Genomic DNA, 18,659 nt, shown 5'->3' with positions numbered 1-18,659 from the left:
AGGGTGCTCCAAATGGGAGAAAGAGCGTGTGCAGAGGAAGGGAAGAAGGAAGCTCCCTATATCAGGACTTTGACCAGGTCAATGTGTTGGCAGGAGGGAGACTGAAGGGACAGGCAGAAAAACACATCTGAAGCTCTCAGGCTTTATCTGATCAGTGGAGCCCTGGAGGCAAGTTATTTATTCCAGATTCCTCTATGTTGTCCCACTGCCACTCCACTTTAACACTGTAGCTTTAGAACACATTTCAATACTGGGTAGTCTGCCTTTTAGAAAATTCCTGGGCTATTTCCACTGTCTTTTTTTTCATGCACATAAACTGTTTGTAGAATTCTGTCCAATTTTCCCATGAACACTTCATTGGAATTTAAAGAGTATTTTTATTGTAAAATAGAAGCAAACTACATAAGCCCTAGCCTGTGTGGCTCAGTTGGCTGGGCATCCTCTAGTGTACTGAAATGTTCCCTGTTCGATTACACTGCAGTGTTTCCCAAAGGGTGGTACGCGTCCCCCCAGGGGTAGGGAAGAGTTTAGTGGGGGTACGCGTTGCACCGGAGTTTGGTGGGGATATGCACTGCACCGTGCTTAGCTGCGCCTAATTCTACGTTCTCATGAGTACGAGGGGTACTCAGCATTATGAAAATTATAGAAGGGGTACACATATGTCAAAAGTTTGGGAAACACTGGATTACAGGATTACAGGCTAGGGCACATCCCCGGGTTGCAAGTTGGATCCCAGATCCCTGGAAGGAGGTGTGCAGGAGTCAGTCAAGCAATATCTCACTCTCACATTAATATTTCTCTCCCTCTCCTTCCTTTCTCTCTAAAAATCAAGAAAGAACCTTTGGGAAAAAATAAAGAAGCCACATAAAATAAATGTATAGCTTAAGGAATAGTGAAAGGAGGTTCTCAACCAAGGTGATATATATATTATTGATTTTTTTACAGAGAGGAAGAGAGAGGGATAGAGAGTTAGAAACATCAATGAGAAAGAAACATTAATCAGCTGCCTCTTGCACACCCCCTACTGGGGATGTGCCCGCAACCAGGGTACATGCCCTTAACTGGAATAGAACCTGGGACCTTTCAGTCCACAGGCCGACGCTCTATCCACTGAGCCAAACCTGTTTCGGCAACCAAGGTGATTTTTAAAGTATATGTTTTTATTGGTTTCAGAGAGGAAGGGAGAGGGAGAGAGATGGAAACATCAATGATGAGAGAGAATCATTGATCCATTGCCTGCTGCAGGCCCCCTACTAAGGATTGAGCCTCCATCCCAGGCATTGAATGATGACCTCCTGGCTCATAGGTCAACACTCAACCACTGAGCCATACCGGCAGGGCCCAGGGTGACTTTTGATTGCCATAATGGAGAAGGGGAAAGGATCTAGTGGGTGGAAGCACAGGATGCTGGTGAACACCCTGCAGTGCACAGGGTAGCTCTCCCCCCCCCCCCCCCACACACACACACAACAAAAGATTAAATAGCCTGAATGTCAACAGTGCTGAGTTTGAGCCCTAACCATTTGGCTCAGTGGATAGAGAGTCAGCCTGTGGACTAAAGGGTCCTGGGTTCGATTCCTGTCAAAGACATGTACCTTGGTTTCAGGCACATCCCCAGTAGGGGGTGTGCAGGAGGCAGCTGATTGATGTTTCTCTCTCATGGATGCTTCTAACTCTCTCTCCCTCTCCCTTCTTCTCTGTAAAAAGTCATAAAATATATATTTTTTAAAAATAGTGCTGAGTTTGAGAAACCAGCTGGGAAGTGAACAGAATTATAACCCCCGCCCAGGTCAACATGTCTCCAGCTACCTCAGAAGGCCCTCCTTTCACCATATTCCCATCACAGCTGCTTTTTTCCTTTGCAAAGTAACCACTGTTGTGACTTTTGTAGTAATCACTGCCTTGCATTCCTGGCTAGTCTATCACCCGAACATGCATCTCCTGTCACTGTAGTTTTAGTCTTACCTGTCTGGAGACTAAGAAACCTTTTCTTCTTCTTCTTCTTCTTCTTCTTCTTCTTCTTCTTCTTCTTCTTCTTCTCCTTCTTCTTCTTCTTCTTCTTCTTCTTCTTCTTCTTCTTCTTCTTCTTCTTCTCCTTCTCCTTCTCCTTCTTCTTCTTCTTCTTCTTCTTCTTCTTCTTCTTCTTCTTCTTCTTCTTCTTCTTCTCCTTCTTCTTCTTCTTCTTCTTCTTCTTCTTCTTCTTCTTCTTCTTCTTCTTCTTCTTCTTCTTCTCCTTCTTCTTCTTCTTCTTCTTCTTCTTCTTCTTCTTCTTCTCCTCCTCCTCCTCCTCCTCCTCCTCCTCCTCCTCCTCCTCCTCCTCCTCCTCCTCCTCCTCCTCCTCCTCCTCCTCCTCCTCCTCCTCCTCCTCCTCCTCCTCCTCCTCCTCCTCCTCCTCCTCCTCCTCCTCCTCCTCCTCCTCCTTCTTCTTCTGAAACCTTGTCTTCTTGAAGGAAAGATTTCAATCGCGGGACTGTAGCAAAGTAGGTAAGAATTTATTGGCCGCAGGGTTCCGTCACGACGGCCTGGCCACCCGGCTGCGCCCACCGCTGGGGGCTCAGAGCCTAGGATGGCAGGCCGGGCTGCCCCGCCGCGACCCAACCGGGACCGCGGACCCAACCCATGCCGGAGCGCGGAGCCATGAAGACGCAGTTCTGCATCCCGGTGTCCCAGCAGCGGCCCGACGCGCTGGGCGGCTGCTACACGCTGTACTCCGTGTACCTGGAGGGGCTGCTGGTCTGCAGGGTGCGCTACAGCCAGCTGCATCGCTGGGACCAGCAGCTGAGACGGGTCTTTGGAAATTGCCTGCCTCCCTTTCCACCAGGGTACTACCTCGCGATGACCACATCTATGGCTAATGAGAGGAGGGACCAGTTGGAACATTATTTGCAAAATGTAACTGTGGACCCAGACATGTTGAGAAGTGAAGTCTTCATTGATTTCTTGAAGCGGGTGCAGCTGGACACGTTCAGCATCGCCGCCAAGAAAGCCGCCCTGGACATACTTCTGCCCGACGGAAGGAGCATTGAAGTCGAGATCCTCACCTCGGACACCCCCGAAAAGGTCCTGGAGGCGGACCTTTCGAACTGTGTCGGGAGCTCTTGGGCTACTTTGGCCTCTTTCTCATTCGGTTTTGCAAGGAGGGCAAGCTCTCTGTCATAAAAAAGTTAGCAGACTTTGTTGTTGTTGTTGTTTTTTTTTAAATATATATTTTATTGATTTTTTAGAGAGGAAGAGAGAGGGATAGAGAGTTGAAACATCGATGAGAGAGAATCATCGACCAGCTGCCTCCTGCACACCCTCTACTGGGGATGTGCCAGCAACCAAGCTACATGCCCTTGGTTGGAATTGAACCTGGGACCTTTCTGTCTGCAGGCTGACGCTCTATCCACTGAGCCAAACCAGTTTCGGCATAAGTTAGCAGACTTTAAACTCCCTTATGTGAGTCTCCAAAGTTCCGAACTGGAAGACTGCAAGGTCGGACTCCGGAAGTGGTACATGGACCCATCCCTGACTCCATGCTGATGGACTGCAGAGCGGCGGTGAATCTGATCCACCTGCAGGCCATCCAGGACATCCAGAGAGGATGGGCCAAACCCACACCTGCCCAGAGGCAGAAACCAGAGGCTCTCCAGGTGGAAGACAAGCAAACACAGTTTCTGGAGCTGTCCCGGGAGGTGCGGCACTATGGCTGTGTGCAGCTGGACCCTGCACCTGTGACACCCGGAGCCGGGCTGCGGGGCTGTGCTCTCCATTGGCAACAACGAGATCAGCTGCTGTGTCACCCTGCCCGACAGCCAGACCCAGCAGGTCGTCTTCCAGCTGAGCAGAGTGAAGTGCCGGCAGGTCACCTTCCTGGGGACTCTACTGGATATGGATGGGCCCCAAGCGAACCCTCAACCAGAACCTGGAGCTCCCATTCCAGTACAGCGAGGACAGTCGCTGGCAGTGGTTTGTTCTTTACACCAAACAGGCTTTTTTTTTTTTTTCTGAGTAGCTTGAAAAAAATGATCTCAGAAAAGATGGTAAAGCTAGCTGCAGAGAATCCCGAAATGTTGTGTCCCTAGAAAGAACCCCAGCCTCCTGACACTTCCATGGCGCCAAGTTCAAATGCCTGCATCGAGTAAACAAGCTCTCGAGCCCATTGTATTTCTCAATGTGAAGTTGAACTTGGTTTTGCAAGTTTATTAAAGGCCTGATATCTCATTGCAAGGGCTGGTGACCGGCTATACAAAAGCTTACTGAGCTAGAGTTCCTTTTCTACTTGCTTTGTCACGTTATGAGATAAGGATGCCCCTAAGACAGCATAGTTTGATTTTTTAAAAGTGTTCACAAATACCAATGCCTGGTTGACATTTATAAACAAAACAAAAAATCTTTTGCAGGATATTACCCCGAACTTTAAAAATACAACGGAGAGCATTTGGAAAGGTTTTCTCATGTTTTCATTTCAATGTAGTCCTTTACAAGAGGGTGGGTGACACCTTCCGTTTGATCTTGCTCTTTCTTGACTGAAGATTTTTTTTTTTCCTAAGAAAATGGTTTCATTTTACCTTTATTTCTCTTTTGGAACTGAAAATGTTTTCCCAGGGAAAATAAAATGGACTTGCCTATTGGTGTTTAAACAATTCAAAATGTACTAGAGCAAAGGAATAAAAGCGAAGAAATAAAAGAATCAAGGATGCTTTTTTTTCAAAGAGTAATAAAATCGAGCCCTTTAGGCTCCAATTATTATGTATGTAAAAAAGGAGAAGAAGAAAGAGAAAAATAATTAGCTGAAGTGGTCCCATTAAAAGGGACAAGTGCCCTCAAGTGTAGCTGAATAAAATGTAAGCTACTTGATGCCAAGGAAATACTTGTACAATGACTAGCTGAAGAGTTTGCTCAATAATAGGAGAAGGTAGTCATCTATTTAAATTTTTCAAGAAAAGCAACCACACTGACTACATTCCTTAGAGCTGCACACAAGTGGAAAGGTACAGTTTATCTCTATGGCAGATGGCAAAATCAGCATATGAGCCAGTATTTATATTGATTTATCCAAATACTCAAGTTTTATTTCCACAGACATTTTAAAATTTATTTCTTATTTTTGTTCTTAAAAAGACAGGTTAAGACTCTTCCTCTTGAAAATTGGATTTTTAGCCGAAACCGGTTTGGCTCAGTGGATAGAGCGTCGGTCTGCGGACTGAAAGGTCCCGGGTTCGATTCCTGTCAAGGGCATGTACCTTGGTTGCGGGCACATCCCCGGTGGGGGGTGTGCAAGAGGCAGCTGATCAATGATTCTCTCTCATCGATGTTTCTAACTCTCTATCCCTCTCTCTTCCTCTCTGTAAAAAATCAATAAAAATATATTTTAAAAAAAGAAAAGAAAAGGAAATTGGATTTTCAAGAGGACGTTGTAGGGGTAGTCCACATTTCAATCTGGAATTTCAGCTACAAATCCCTGGGAAGAACGGGACCCTGGTGGGGAAAAATCAGACTAGCTGTTTGAACTTCAACTGATTCTGGGCCTGCTCTCGAGGTATAATTGATGACAAGTCATGTTGTGGCTTAAAGGAGCCATATAAATGTGTGACTGCTGGGTGGAGTGGGGACATGCTGGAGGGCAACAAACTGAGGTGGGGGGAAGTGAGGGGAAGCTATTACATTGTCAGCAATAAAAATTTTTTTAAAAAAACAGGGACCCTTTCCCCCTCCCCACATGGAAGTCCATTCTGTGGGACTCTTCCCTCTCCCGACGTGGGAGTCTGTACTTGTTCTCTAATAAATCTACACCTTTGCTATACCAAAATAAATAAATAAATAAGTAAACAAACAAACAAACAAATAAATAAAAATTAATTAATTAATTAATTAATTAATTTTAAAAAAAGAATTTATTGGCCGCAGCAAAAATATGCTAAGGGCAGTGAAACAAGGAAGGCATAGAAGAAGCAACAGGAGACCTAGGCTGGGCTGCTTTGGCTCGCTGAGAGGTCTGAGAAAAGGGGGCCTTGGGGACAGGTTCAGGGGTGAGCCCAGGATGAGCTGCCACTTGCAACCATTCCTCCCCTGGTTACAGGTCTTGTGGGGACCCTTAGGGGAAAGATGGGAGAAGGGAATGGCAGGGGCATGCTCCGGTGGGGGGTGAGCCCGAGATGGGTCCTTCATGCTGAGCATATTTATCTCTCTTTCAGGGAGAAATCTTAGGTCTCACGGAGGTCTCAAGAGACTATTTATCCATTTTCTAGGTGTGCTCTTTCAGGTTCATGCTCTCCATGGATTGGTCAACGCTGGGGCAGGGTCATTAGTCAACGGAGCTGGTCCTGAGGCAGCCACAGCATCCCTCGTCTGGCTTTGCTGCTTTTCTGGGCCTGGAGCTAAAATACAGCTGAGGCCCAGATGCTATATTTAGGAAGGATAGGGCAGGGGGTCTAAACTGCTTGACTAGTGATATGTCAGGGGAGGCTATGTTAGCCTGGGGGTGAGGTTTTCATTTTCTCAGTTTTGCTCCTTTCTAGGAGTTTTTTGCCCTGGTGAGTTTCAGCACCTGGCTTATTGTCCTTGCTCTGGTCATGTCTAACTGCCTGTAACATTGCCCATTCCAAAAGAAAATATGTCTTTTCTTTAAAAAAAAAAAAAAATAGCCGAAACCAGTTTGGCTCAGTGGTAGAGCGTCGGTCTGCGGACTGAAAGGCCCCAGGTTTGATTCTGGTCAAGGGCATGTACATTGGTTGCGGGCACATCCCCGGTAGGGAGTGTGCAAGAGGCAGCTGGTCGATGTTTCTCTCTCATCAACGTTTCTAGCTCTCTATCCCTCTCTCCTCCTCTCTGAAAAAATCAATAAAATATATTTTAAAAATTATATATATATATATATATATATATAATTGATTTTTTTTTACTGAGAGAAAGAGAGAGGGATAGAGAGTTAGAAACATCGATGAGAGAGAAACATCAATCAGCTGTCTCTTGCACACCTCCTACCGGGGATGTGCCCGCAATCAAGGTCCATGCCCTTGACCGGAATCGAACCTGGGACCTTTCAGTCCGCAGGCTGATGCTCTATCCCCTGAGCCAAATCAGTTAGGGCAGAAAATATGTCTTTTCAATCTCTGTTAATTCACAGGCCTCCTACATCCCCTTCCTTCCCTTGAGATAAATCCAAATATAACTCAGGCTATTTGTCCTGAGGTGTTTCCTACAGTTGAGGTGCTGTTAATTGCACCCTCATGACGCAGTCCAGTATGTTGCTTTGTTTTCCCTTTGCCCTGAGCATTGGTGGTTGGTTCTAGAACTGGGTTCAGACTGGGGTTTAATTCCTTGGCACAACCTCGGGTGGTGTTGTGTCCTTTCACCAGGAGGCTCATACTCTCTGACTGTCTCTCCTTACATGAGGTCAGCAGCCACTGAGGTTGCAAAAACAGTGACCTTTCTCCAGCAATGCTCTCCTAGTTACTAGCTAGGATTCTTCCTTTGCCAGGTGCTTCCTTTCCCGTACTTCCTATGTGGCTACCCAGTGAGCCTTCCTATGGAAAAGGCCAGGCGAGGGCTGGCTTCTTGCACTTTATATACCAGTGTTCAAAATAATGAACGATTCCCCACAATCCTCTGGAGTGATGAGTTGGGTTTTATTGTTGTTAAGTCATTATGAGCTTGTGGAGAAACACACCCTGCTTCAGTCCCTGGCACTTATCCTCTCTGCGGGACACACCTGGCTGAGGGAACTTTGTGTTTTGGAACTTTCAGAAGTGACTCAGGTAATCTTTGGTGGTTTTCTTACTCTCTCATAGGACCAGATGTCACAGGTTCATCTTGGACATATTCTGTGGCATCAGCCAGGAACCACGTGAAATTCTGTTTTCTGTTAGTGGGAAATAGAGTAATTTGGGTGCTAGGAATACTCATTTGCTATTGTGGCTAGACTTTTTTCAATGAGCAAAGCTAAGTAGGGAGGATGTATATATAATACATCCAGATTGGAGAGGGTGCAGGTTGGGCCGAGGAACATACATACACACACACACACACACACACACACACACACACACGCATAAATTTTGTGCATTGGACCTCTAGTATTTTTCATAAAAATGACTAGCCTATAACTTTCAAAAATGTCAGTGCCATGAAAGACAAAGAAAGGAGAAAAAATGTTCCAGGTTGGAAGGATGTTAAAAAAGAATGATATCTAAATGAAATAAATGATCCTGGATTGAACCAGGGACTTGAAAATAAAAACTGCTATAAAAGACATCATTGGATGACTGATAAAACTTGAGTAAGGTGTGTAGCTTAGATAGCAATATTGCATTGATAATAGAAATTCTGGTTATAATCCCTACACTGTGGTTTAGAAGCAACTGTGGGCAGTTCTGTTATCCAGAACTTACCCTGAGGTTTAGAAGTCTTCACTGCAGGCAGTTCTGTTATCCAGGGCACATCCAACAAACAATGTCTGAAGACATTTTGGTTGTTACTACTGGGGTGTGTGCTGCTGACATCTAGTGGGTACAGGCCAGAGGTGCTAAAAATTGTACCGTGCCCAGCGCAGCCCCCCACAGCAAAAATCACCCAGTCCAAATGTTGACAATGACAAGATAGAGAAACCCCCTCTAAGGAAATATAAATGGAACTATTTAGGAATATAAAGGAGTCATGAGATTGGTCCTCAAAAGGAAAAAAAAAAAAAAAAAAAAAAGCAAAACACACATATCTACTTCTCTCTCTCTCTCTCCATGGGCATTCTTTTTAAAAAAATATACTTTATTGATCTTTTACAGAGAGGAAGGGAGAGGGATAGAGATCTAGAAACATTGATGAGAGAGAAACATCAATCAGCTGCCTCTTGCACGCCCCCTACTGGTGATGTGCCCACAACCAAGACACATGCCCTTGACTGGAATCGAACCTGGGACTCCTGAGTCCACAGGCTGATACTCTATCCACTGAGCCAAATTCGTCAGGGTTCCATGGGCATTCTTCTCCTTCTTCTTCTTCTTCCTCTTCTTCTTCTTCTTCTTCTTCTTCTTCTTCTTCTTCTTCTTCTTCTTCTTCTTCTTCTTCAAATTTAATAAATCTTTATTGCTCAGATTATTACAATTCTTTCTCCTTTCCCCCCCATAGCTCCCTTCCACCCAGTTCCCACCCCAACCTCTGCTATTACCTCCCCCTCCCCATTGTCCTCATCCATAGGTGTGCTATTTTAATCCAGTCTCTTCCTGCACCCCCCACACTCCTTTCCCCCTGAAAATTATCAATACACTCCCTTTCTTTGCCCCTGACTCTATTATATTCACCAGTTTATTCTGTCCCTCAGATTATATATATATATATATATATATATATATATATATATATATATATATTTTATTGAGTTTTTACAGAGAAGAAGAGAGAGGAATAGAAAGCTAGAAACAGCTGAAACTGGTTTGGCTCAATGGATAGAGCGTCGGCCCGTGGACTGAAAGGTCCCGGGTTTGATCCCGGTCAAGGGCATGTACCTTGGTTGTGGGCACATCCCAGTATGGGGTTTACAAGAGGCAGCTGATCGATGATTCTCTCTCATCGGTGTTTCTAACTCTCTATCCCTCTCTCTTCCTCTTTTTAAAAAATCAATAATATATATATTTTTTTTAAAAAAGAAAGAAAGCTAGAAACATTGATCAGCTGCCTCTTGCACACCCCCTACTGAGAATGTGCCCACAATCAAGGTACATGCCTTTGACCGGAATAGAACCTGGGACCTTGCAGTCCATGGGCTAACACTCTCTATTCACTGAGCCAAACCGGTTTCGGCTGTTCCTCAGATTTTTGATTCACTTGATTTTTAGATTACTTGTTGATATATATGTATTGGTTGATCATAATTTTTATCTTTTTTCTTCTTCCTCTTATTAAAGAATACCTTTCAGCATTTCATATAATACTGGTTTTGTGGTGATGAACTCTTTTAGCTTTTTCTTATCTGTGAAGCTCTTTATTTTATTCTGAATGATAACTTTGCTGAGTAGAGTAATCTTGGTTGTAGGTTTTTGCTATTCATCATTTTGTATATTTCTTGCCACTCCCATCTGGCCTGCATAGTGTCTGTTGAGAAATCAGCTGACAATCGTATGGGTGCTCCCTTATAGGTAACTAACTGTTTTTCTCTTGCTGCTTTTAATATTCTCTCTTTGTCTTTTGCCCTTGGCATTTTAATTATGATGAGTCTTGGTGTAGTTCTCTTTGGATTCCCTTTGTTTGGGGTTCTCCTTGCTTCCTGGACTTGTAAGTATATCTCTTTCACCAGGTGGGGGAAGTTTTATGACATTATTTCTTCAAATAGGTTTCAGTGTCTTGCACTCTCTCTTTTTCTGGCACCCCCATAATTCTGATGTTGGTACATTTGAAGTTGTCCCAGAGGCTCCTTATACTATCTTCAACTTTCTGGATTCTCTTCTTGCTTTTCCAGAGGAGTGTCCTTTGCCTCTTTGTATTCCAAATCTTTGACTTGATTCTTGTGTTCCTCCAGTCTGCTGTTGGGTCTCTATATAATATTTTCCATTTCACTCAGTGTATGTTTAATTTCTAGTTAGTCCTTTTTCATATCCTCAAGGATCTCGTTAAATTTATCGGCCTTTTCTAGGAAATTCTTGAAAAACCTTATAACCGTGGTTTTGAACTCTATATCCAGTCTTTTGTTCTCTTCCATTTCTTTTGTTTGAGATCTATTTCCTTGTCTCGGCATTTTCACTGCTTCCCTGAGTTGGTAGGGTGGCTTTGTGTGCTAAGGTGTCTTATATGGTTCAGTGGGTCAACCTCCCAGTTACCTGAGGTAGACACTCTTGGTGCTCCCCTTTGTGGACTGTGAGTACAGCCTTGTTGTAGTTAAGTCTTGATTGTTGTTGGTATCACTGGGAGGAATTGACCTCCATGCCAATTGGATGTGAGTATCAGCTGTGTCTACTCCAGGATACTTTCTGTATTGGAGACAGTCTTATAGGATCATATTTGCAAAATTGCAAAAGCCTCTGTGCTCAGCTTGGATGGGGCGGAGACTCAGGGCTGAGCTGACAGTCTTGGCTTCCCGTCAGTCCTGCCCTTGTGCGCACACCTCAGACCTCTGCCTTCTGTGGCTCCCCTGAGTTTCCGCCTGACAGTCCAGATTCCCTGTGCAAGAGCATGGGTGCCCTAGGGGCTCACTCGGAATTGGGTTGGGTATCTGTAGTCTGGAGCTTCTGACTCCTTCCACTATGGAGAGGCCATGGCATCCTCCGTGGTCAGACCTCTCTGTGTGCACTCACTCGAGTGCGACTGTAGCCCCTGCCCCCTGTGGCTCCCGGCTCCCCTGCCATCTCCTAGTCTCCGAGTCTACAGGTGTCTTTCTCTACAGTCCAGACTCCACCCGTATGAGTCTGGGTCCATGGGGTTTCGGACGGGGTTGGGGTTCAGTGCAGTCGGAACTGGGGTGCAGTGCAGTCGGGGGCTTCCTTTCCCCTCCCAGGAGCCAGACACTTGGCCGCCCTTCCTCTCTGCTCGCGCATCTCCCTACCTCAGCGCTTTGTGGCTCCCCTGATCCATGAGCCTCTCTCCTTCTTTCTAGTTGTAGATTTCCCACTCCGCCAGCTTTCCTGTGGTTTTGGATGATGTCCGTTCTGTCTTTTAGTTGTTTTGAAATTGTTGTGTGAGGCAGCAGCTTAGGTGCTTACCTAGGCCGACATCTTGGTTTCTCCTCTCTATGGGCATTCTAATGTTTCCCAAACACATTAGGCACATTCCTGCCTCAGAGCCTTTGCACTGTCTATTCCCTCTGCCTGGGATGTTCTCCCAGACATCTGCCTGACTTACCCCTTCACTTCCTTCACTTCCTTGATCAAACTTCTTTCTCTTCTCTTCTGTTTTCTTTTCTTTCGTTCTTTTTTTCTTTTTTCTTTTTTTTTTTTGAGAATTTTTATGAGTTTATTTGAGCCAAACTGATGATATATGCCAGGAAGCAAGATCTCAGATGCTCCTCTCCTCAAACTCTCTTTTCTTTAAATATATTTTTATTGATTTCAGAGGGAAGGGAGAAGGAGAAAGAGGTAGAAACATCTATGATGAGAGAGAATCGTTGATCAGCTGCCTCTTGTTACCCCACACTAGGGATTGAGCCCGCAACCTGGGCATGTGCTCTGACCAAGAATCAAACTGTGACCTCCTGATTCATAGGTCGATGCTCAACCACTGAGCCACCCTGGCCAGGCTCAAATTCCCTTTTCTTTCTTTCTTTAAAAAAATAAAAATAAAAATAAATAAGAAATTTATATATATATATATATATATATATATATATATATATATATATATAGTTGATTTTTTTTTTACAGAGAGGAAGAGAAAGGGATAGAGAGTTAGAAACATCAATGAGAGAGAAACATCGATCAGCTGCCTCCTGCACAACCCCCTGGGAATGTGTCCGCAACCAAGGTACATGTCCTTAACTGGAATCAAACCTGGGACCCGTCAGTCCTCGGGCCGATGCTCTATCCACTGAGCCAAACCGGTTTGGGCATCAAACTCCCTTTTCTTAGTGAAACTTTTTCTAACCATTCTATTACAAGCCTACCCCATTCGGTATCTCCCTTCCTGGGTTTATTTTTCTCCCTATCACCAGGTACTTATCACCATATAACACCCTGTATATTTTCTTTATTCGTTTATTGTGTGTCCTCACACAGTAATTGTGTCAGCTCCATTCGGGCAAGGGCTTTTATCCCTAGTACGTGGAACAGAGCCTGGCACACAGTAGGTGATCAATAAATGTTTGATGGAGGAATAAGTGACTTGCTGTTAAATGAGATAAACTGAGAAAAGAAGGGGGAGGGGGATGGGGTGTTGCTGTTCATCATCTCTACATTTCCCCTTTGGTTTCTCCTCTGAATCTCTCATCTTCTAGGACAAGACATCTAGGTCACTCTGGGTGACCCCTTGGCGCCCAAGAGAGTGCATAGGAGCATTTGGGTAAAGGAACCAGCAAGGGTAGTTCTCATATCCGCCACGAGGGGACGCCTCTCATACGGCCAAATACAGGAGCAGCGCTTGCCCGTGGAACACCCGTGAAGAAATGGCTCTGAAAAAACAATGCCACTTTTATCTGTTTCTTATTGTTATTTTTAAAAATCTCTAAAAATTGCCCTGGCTGGGTAGCTCAATTGGTGAAGAGGGTCGTCCCTATGAACCCAGGTTTCGGGTTTGATCTCCAATCAGGGCACATGCAAGAAACAACCAATGAATGTATAAATAAGTGGAACAACAAATAGATGTATGTCTCTCTCTAAACAAATCAACAAAAATTATTTAATCTCTAAAAATTCGCATGTTAATTATAGAATTTTAAGAAATGAAAGAGATAAGTAAAAACCACTGCACTAGCCCACCTAGGAACTCAATATTAATTTAACTACTTGTTTTATTTATTTTTAATATCTTATTGATTTTTACAGAGAAGAAGGGAGAGGGATAATTAGAAACATCGACAAGAGAGAAACATGGATCAGCTGCCTCCTCCTGCACACTCCCTACAGGGGATGTGTCCGCAAGCAAGGTACATGCCCTTGACCGGAATCCAACCTGGGACCCTTCAGGCCACAGGCTGATGCTCTATCCACTGAGCCAAACAGGTTAGGGCTACATATTTTATTTTTATCACCATTTACTTATTCACAATTTTTATTTAAACCTTTTATTTTGGACAATTTTTAACAAAAAAGGTAGAGAAATATACTCATGCCACTAAACTGTACACAAGAAAATAGTTGAAATGATAAACTTTAGACCTAGCCTATTTGGCTCAGTGGATAGAGCCTCGGCTGGGGGACTGAAGAGTCCTGGGTTTGATTCTGGTCAAGGGCATATACCTCAGTTGCAGGCTTGTGTGTGGGAAACAATTGATGTGCTTCTCTCACCTCACAGCGATGTTTCTCTGTCTTTCCTCCGCCCTTCCACTCTTTCTAAAAGTCAATGGGAAAATATCCTCAGGTGAGGATTAACAACAACAAAAAAATGTAAGTTTTATATGATGTGCACTTTCCACAATGAACAAAAATAATAGATTCTAAATATAGACAATTGCCAAGTCAATCCTGTTTCATCTCTTCCTGTGTTCCCACTTCCTTGTCAATTAGATTGTTTTGAAGCATTTGCTTGAAAGCAGATGTTCTATCTTCTACAAATATTTAAAAAATATTTTTATTTATTTTAGAGAGGAAGGGAGAGAAAGAAAGATAGAAATATAAATGATGAGAATCATTGATCAGCTGCCTCCTGCACGCCCCCTACAGGGGATGGAACCCAAAACGTGGGCATATGCCCTAACCAGGAATGGAACCACAACCTCTTGGTTTATAGGTAGTTGCTCAACCGCTGAACCACACCGGGTGGCATCTATAAATATTTTCAATATGTATGCAGTCTAGCAGATAAGGATTATTTATTTTTAAAATTCCCATAAAGGCATTATTATACTTTAAAACTTAAAATCATCAAATGTCCAGTAAGTAATCAAACTTTTAATTGTTTCATAAATGTTATAATTTGTTTTGTTTTATTACTTTAGTAAATCAGGATCCCAAAATGTCCATACATTGCATTTGATTGAAATGCTTTTCAAATATCCTTTGATCTAAAAACTTTCTCACCATTTTCCCCTCCAATTTATTTGTCAAAGAAAACAGATTTGTCCTGTTGCGTCTTCCACAGCTGGGATTTCCTTGCACCAAGTAGTGTCATTGGTGATGTCCTCCTATTCTTTGTATTTGCTAAACATTGGGGCATAACTCTAGGCCAGGGTTGAAAAGAAAAACATACTGTGAGCTGCCAATGCGAGTCACATTGTACGTTTTAAATTTTCTAGTAGGCACTTGGGAAAAAAAGTGAATTTTTAAAAAATCATTTAATTGTAAACTAACACGTCCAACATTTAATTATTTCAACATGCAATCAATAGTTTATAGAATTAGCCGGGACCGGTTTGGCTCAGTGGATAGAGCGTCGGCCTGTGGTATGTCCCTGGCCAGTGTTTTTTTATTTAAAAAAAAAAAAAATAGTTTATAGAATTAGTCAAGTAGTTTGCTCTCTTTTTTTCCAAGTCTTCCAAACCTGGTGTATAGCTTACATTTAGAGAACATCTCAATATGGACTGGCTGCATGTCAAGTGACTCATAGCTACTGTTTTGTACATTTTTTGGAGATTGAACCTTCTAGACATTTTATCTGATTTGGGTTTGGTTTTGTTTTTTTCAGCAAGGCGAAGCTGCCACTCTTTCGCAATAGAAGCATCGATAAATATCTTGATGAATGAATGGATGTGCCCAAGGAAACTAAGCCTGTGATGACTCATCTATTTGTGTGTTTCTCACCAGCCTCTTTTCTCATAAACACATTTAACAAGAAATTTGGAATGCCACAGAAACCGGTTTGGCTCAGTGGATAGAGCGTTGGCCTGCGGATTGAAGGTTCCCAAGTTCGATTCCGGTCAAGGGCATGTACCTTGGTTGCGGGCACATCCCCAGTAGGGGATGTGCAAGAGGCAGCTGATCAATGACTCTCTCTCATCAATGTTTCTAACTCTCTATCCCTCTCTCTCTTCCTCTCTGTGAAAAATCAATAAAAATATATATTTAAAAAAATTTGGAATGCCACTGGATACATAGTTGAATTTCTGTATTTCTAACTCAACACACCTTATATACTTTCCCAGGTCACTAAATACCTCATTAAAATAATTTGCAATTTGAAAGTGTGTTACACTCTATGGCTGTTCCTTGTAGTTGAACCACTTGGGTTGTTTCTTAGAGCGTCACTAGTATTGTACAAGTCATCGGTTAGGGAGATGGCGTAGCTGATTTGTTATGATATTGTGATTTGAATCAAATAATGAAGCATGAACATAAAGCCATATATGTTCCTGGCCAGTGTTTTTCCAATGGCTAGAGCATTGACCCTCACATGGAAGGGTTGCAGGTTCCATCCCGGGTCAAGGGCACATAGGTTTTGGGATTGATGCACAGTAGGGGGCGTGCAGAAGGCAGCTGATGAACGATTCTCTCATCATTGATGTTTCTATCTCGCTTTCTCCCTTCCTCTCTGAACCAATGAAAATATATTTTTCAAAATTTGCACATGAATGTCCATAGCTTTATTTGTAATAACCAAAAACTGGAAACAACCCAAATGTCCTTCAACAGGTGGATAAAGAAACTGTGGTTTATCCCTATCATCATAAAAATAAATGTGCTGTTGTCCTGACCAGTTTGGCTCAGTCGATAGAGTGTAAGCCTGCAGACTGAAAGGTCCCGGATTTGATTCCAGTCAAGGGCATGTACCTTGATTGCGGGCACATCCCTAATAGAGGGTGTGCAGGAGGCAGCTGATTAACGTTTCTCTCTCATTGATATTTCTAACCTTCTCCCTTCCTTTCTGTAAAAAATCAATAAAATATATTTTAAACAAATAAATATGCTATAGATAATCCAACAAGGATAATCTCAAAATAATTGTGCTGAGTGAAAGAAGCTAGGGGGAAAAAAGTATATTCTATGTGGTTCCATTTACATTAAGTTCTGGAAAATACAACCTCGTTTGTAGTGATGGAAAACAAGTGATGATTGATTACATGAAGGAGGCAGAGAGGACAGTGCAAGGGGTTCCCGAGAGGCACAAAGAAGCTCTCGGGTGGGGCACATTGCCTTGTTTGTGGCTACAGTGTCACAGGCATATACATATGTCAAAGGTTATTACATCATGAACTTGAGATATGTGCATATTATGGTATGTCAGTTGACTTCCACTTGCTGCTGAAATGTTTCCCCCACCGTTTTTATGTTAGTCAGCTGGGGCCGCTATCACAAAACACCACAGGCTGGGGCCTTAAACAACAGCCATGTATTTCTCACCGCCCCGAGGCTGGAAAGTCCAAGGTCAAGGTGCAGGCAGTTTCTGGTGAGAGCTTTCTTCCTGGCTGGCAGACAGCAAACTTCTCTCTGTGCCCTCCCGTGGCAGAGAGGGGAAGAGAGCATCTCTCTTTTTATAAGGGCACCAGCCACATCAGGGGCCCATCCTCCCACAGGCCCCACCTCCAAGCACCATCACAGTGGAGGGTGAGGGCTTCCACAAAGGAATTTTAGGGGGACACAAACATTCAGTCCATAACAATTTTTTTCTTTTCTTTTTGTTAGATTTTTTTTTTTTTTCAGATTTGCTGTGTGGGTTTTTTTGGTGTTTTTTGTTTGTTTGTTTGTTTGTTTGTTTTGTCTCTTATTTTCTTATTTTTATTAATTTCAGAGAGGAAGGGAAAAGGGACAGAGAGATAGAAACACAATGATGAGAGAGAATCATTGATCGGCCACTTCCCACATGCCCCCCACTGGGGATTGAGCCGTCAATCCAGGCATGTGCCCTTGACTGGAATCAAACCTGGGACCCTTCAGTCCGCAGGCAGATGCTCTATTCACTGAGCCAAACTAGGTAGGACTAAGTTTTTGTGTGTTTTTTGGTGGATGCAAAGTTTAATGAGAGAAGCCAGTCCTGGGCGCAAGGAGCACATCCCCCAGAATATCCCAGGATGAGAGAGAGGAGAGAGAAGAGATGAGAGAGAGAGAGAGAGAGAGAGAGAGAGAGAGAGAGAGAGAGAGAGAGAGAGAGAGAGAGAGAGAGAGAGAGAGAGAGAGAGAGAGAGAGAAGAGGGAGAGCAAAAGGGAGCTAAGATTTTGAAAATTTATTTTTAGAGAGGGAGGAAGGGAGAGGGAGAGAGAAAGAGAGAAACATTGATGTGAGAGCGCATTGTCAATCAGCTGCCTCTTGCTGTCCCCCTACAGGACTTGAGCCAGAAACCCAAGCATGTGCCCTGACGGAATCAAACCAGCAGCCTTAAAGTGAATGGGATGATGCCCAACGGAGTCACACCTGCCAAGGCTACAATTTTTTCTTTTTTTAAAACATGTTTTTATTGATTTCAGAGAGGAAGAGAGGGAGAGAGAGAAGCATCATTGAAGAGAATCATTGATGGGCAGCCTTCTGCACACCCTCTACTGTGGATTGAACCCATAACCTAGGAATCTAACAGTGATCTCTTGGTTTATAGGTCAATGCTCAACCACTGAGCCATGCCTGCTGGGCCATGAAAATTTCTAAAATGGAAATGTTTAAACATACAAAAACCCCTCAAAAGTGATTATAAATAAGCCTTTATAAACATTCTTTTTTAAAATATTTTTTATTTTCTTTATTGATTAAAGTATTACATATGTGTCCTTATCCCTCTATTGCCCCCCACCCCATTTATGCCCTCACCCACCTGGTGTCTGTGTCCATTGGTTTTGCTTATACGCATGCATACAAGTCCTTTGGTTGATCTCTCTCTCTTACCCCCTTCCTCCCCTACGTTCCCTCTGAGGTTTGAAGGTCTGATAGATGCTTCTCTGTCTCTGGATCTGTTTTTGTTCATCAGTTTATCTTGTTCATTATATTCCACAAATGAGATCATGTGATATTTATCTTTCTCCAAGTGGCTTATTTCACTCAGCATGATGCTCTCCATGTCTATTGATGCTATTGCAAATGGTAGGAGTTCCTTCCTTTTTACAGCAGTATAATATTCCATTGTGCAGGTGTAATCACAGATTTTTAATCCACTCATCTGCTGATGGGCACTTAGGCTGTTT

The 18,659-nt window shown here is 43.3% G+C and overlaps 1 pseudogene across 1 annotated transcript; it reads left to right on the top strand.

Moving 5' to 3' along the window:
• The first annotated feature begins 2,619 nt into the window (after window positions 1-2,619).
• Window positions 2,620-17,820, top strand: LOC311623396 (sorting nexin-31-like; annotated as a pseudogene). Its single transcript has 3 exons — window positions 2,620-3,152; window positions 3,403-3,948; window positions 17,814-17,820. The product of its transcript is annotated as a sorting nexin-31-like (transcript).
• The last annotated feature ends 839 nt before the right edge of the window (window positions 17,821-18,659 follow it).

This window comes from Pipistrellus hanaki (genome assembly GCF_964339955.1).
Source record: "Pipistrellus hanaki genome assembly, chromosome: 5".
NCBI lineage: Eukaryota > Metazoa > Chordata > Mammalia > Chiroptera > Vespertilionidae > Pipistrellus > Pipistrellus hanaki.
This window is presented reverse-complemented; position numbering and strand designations above follow the sequence as displayed.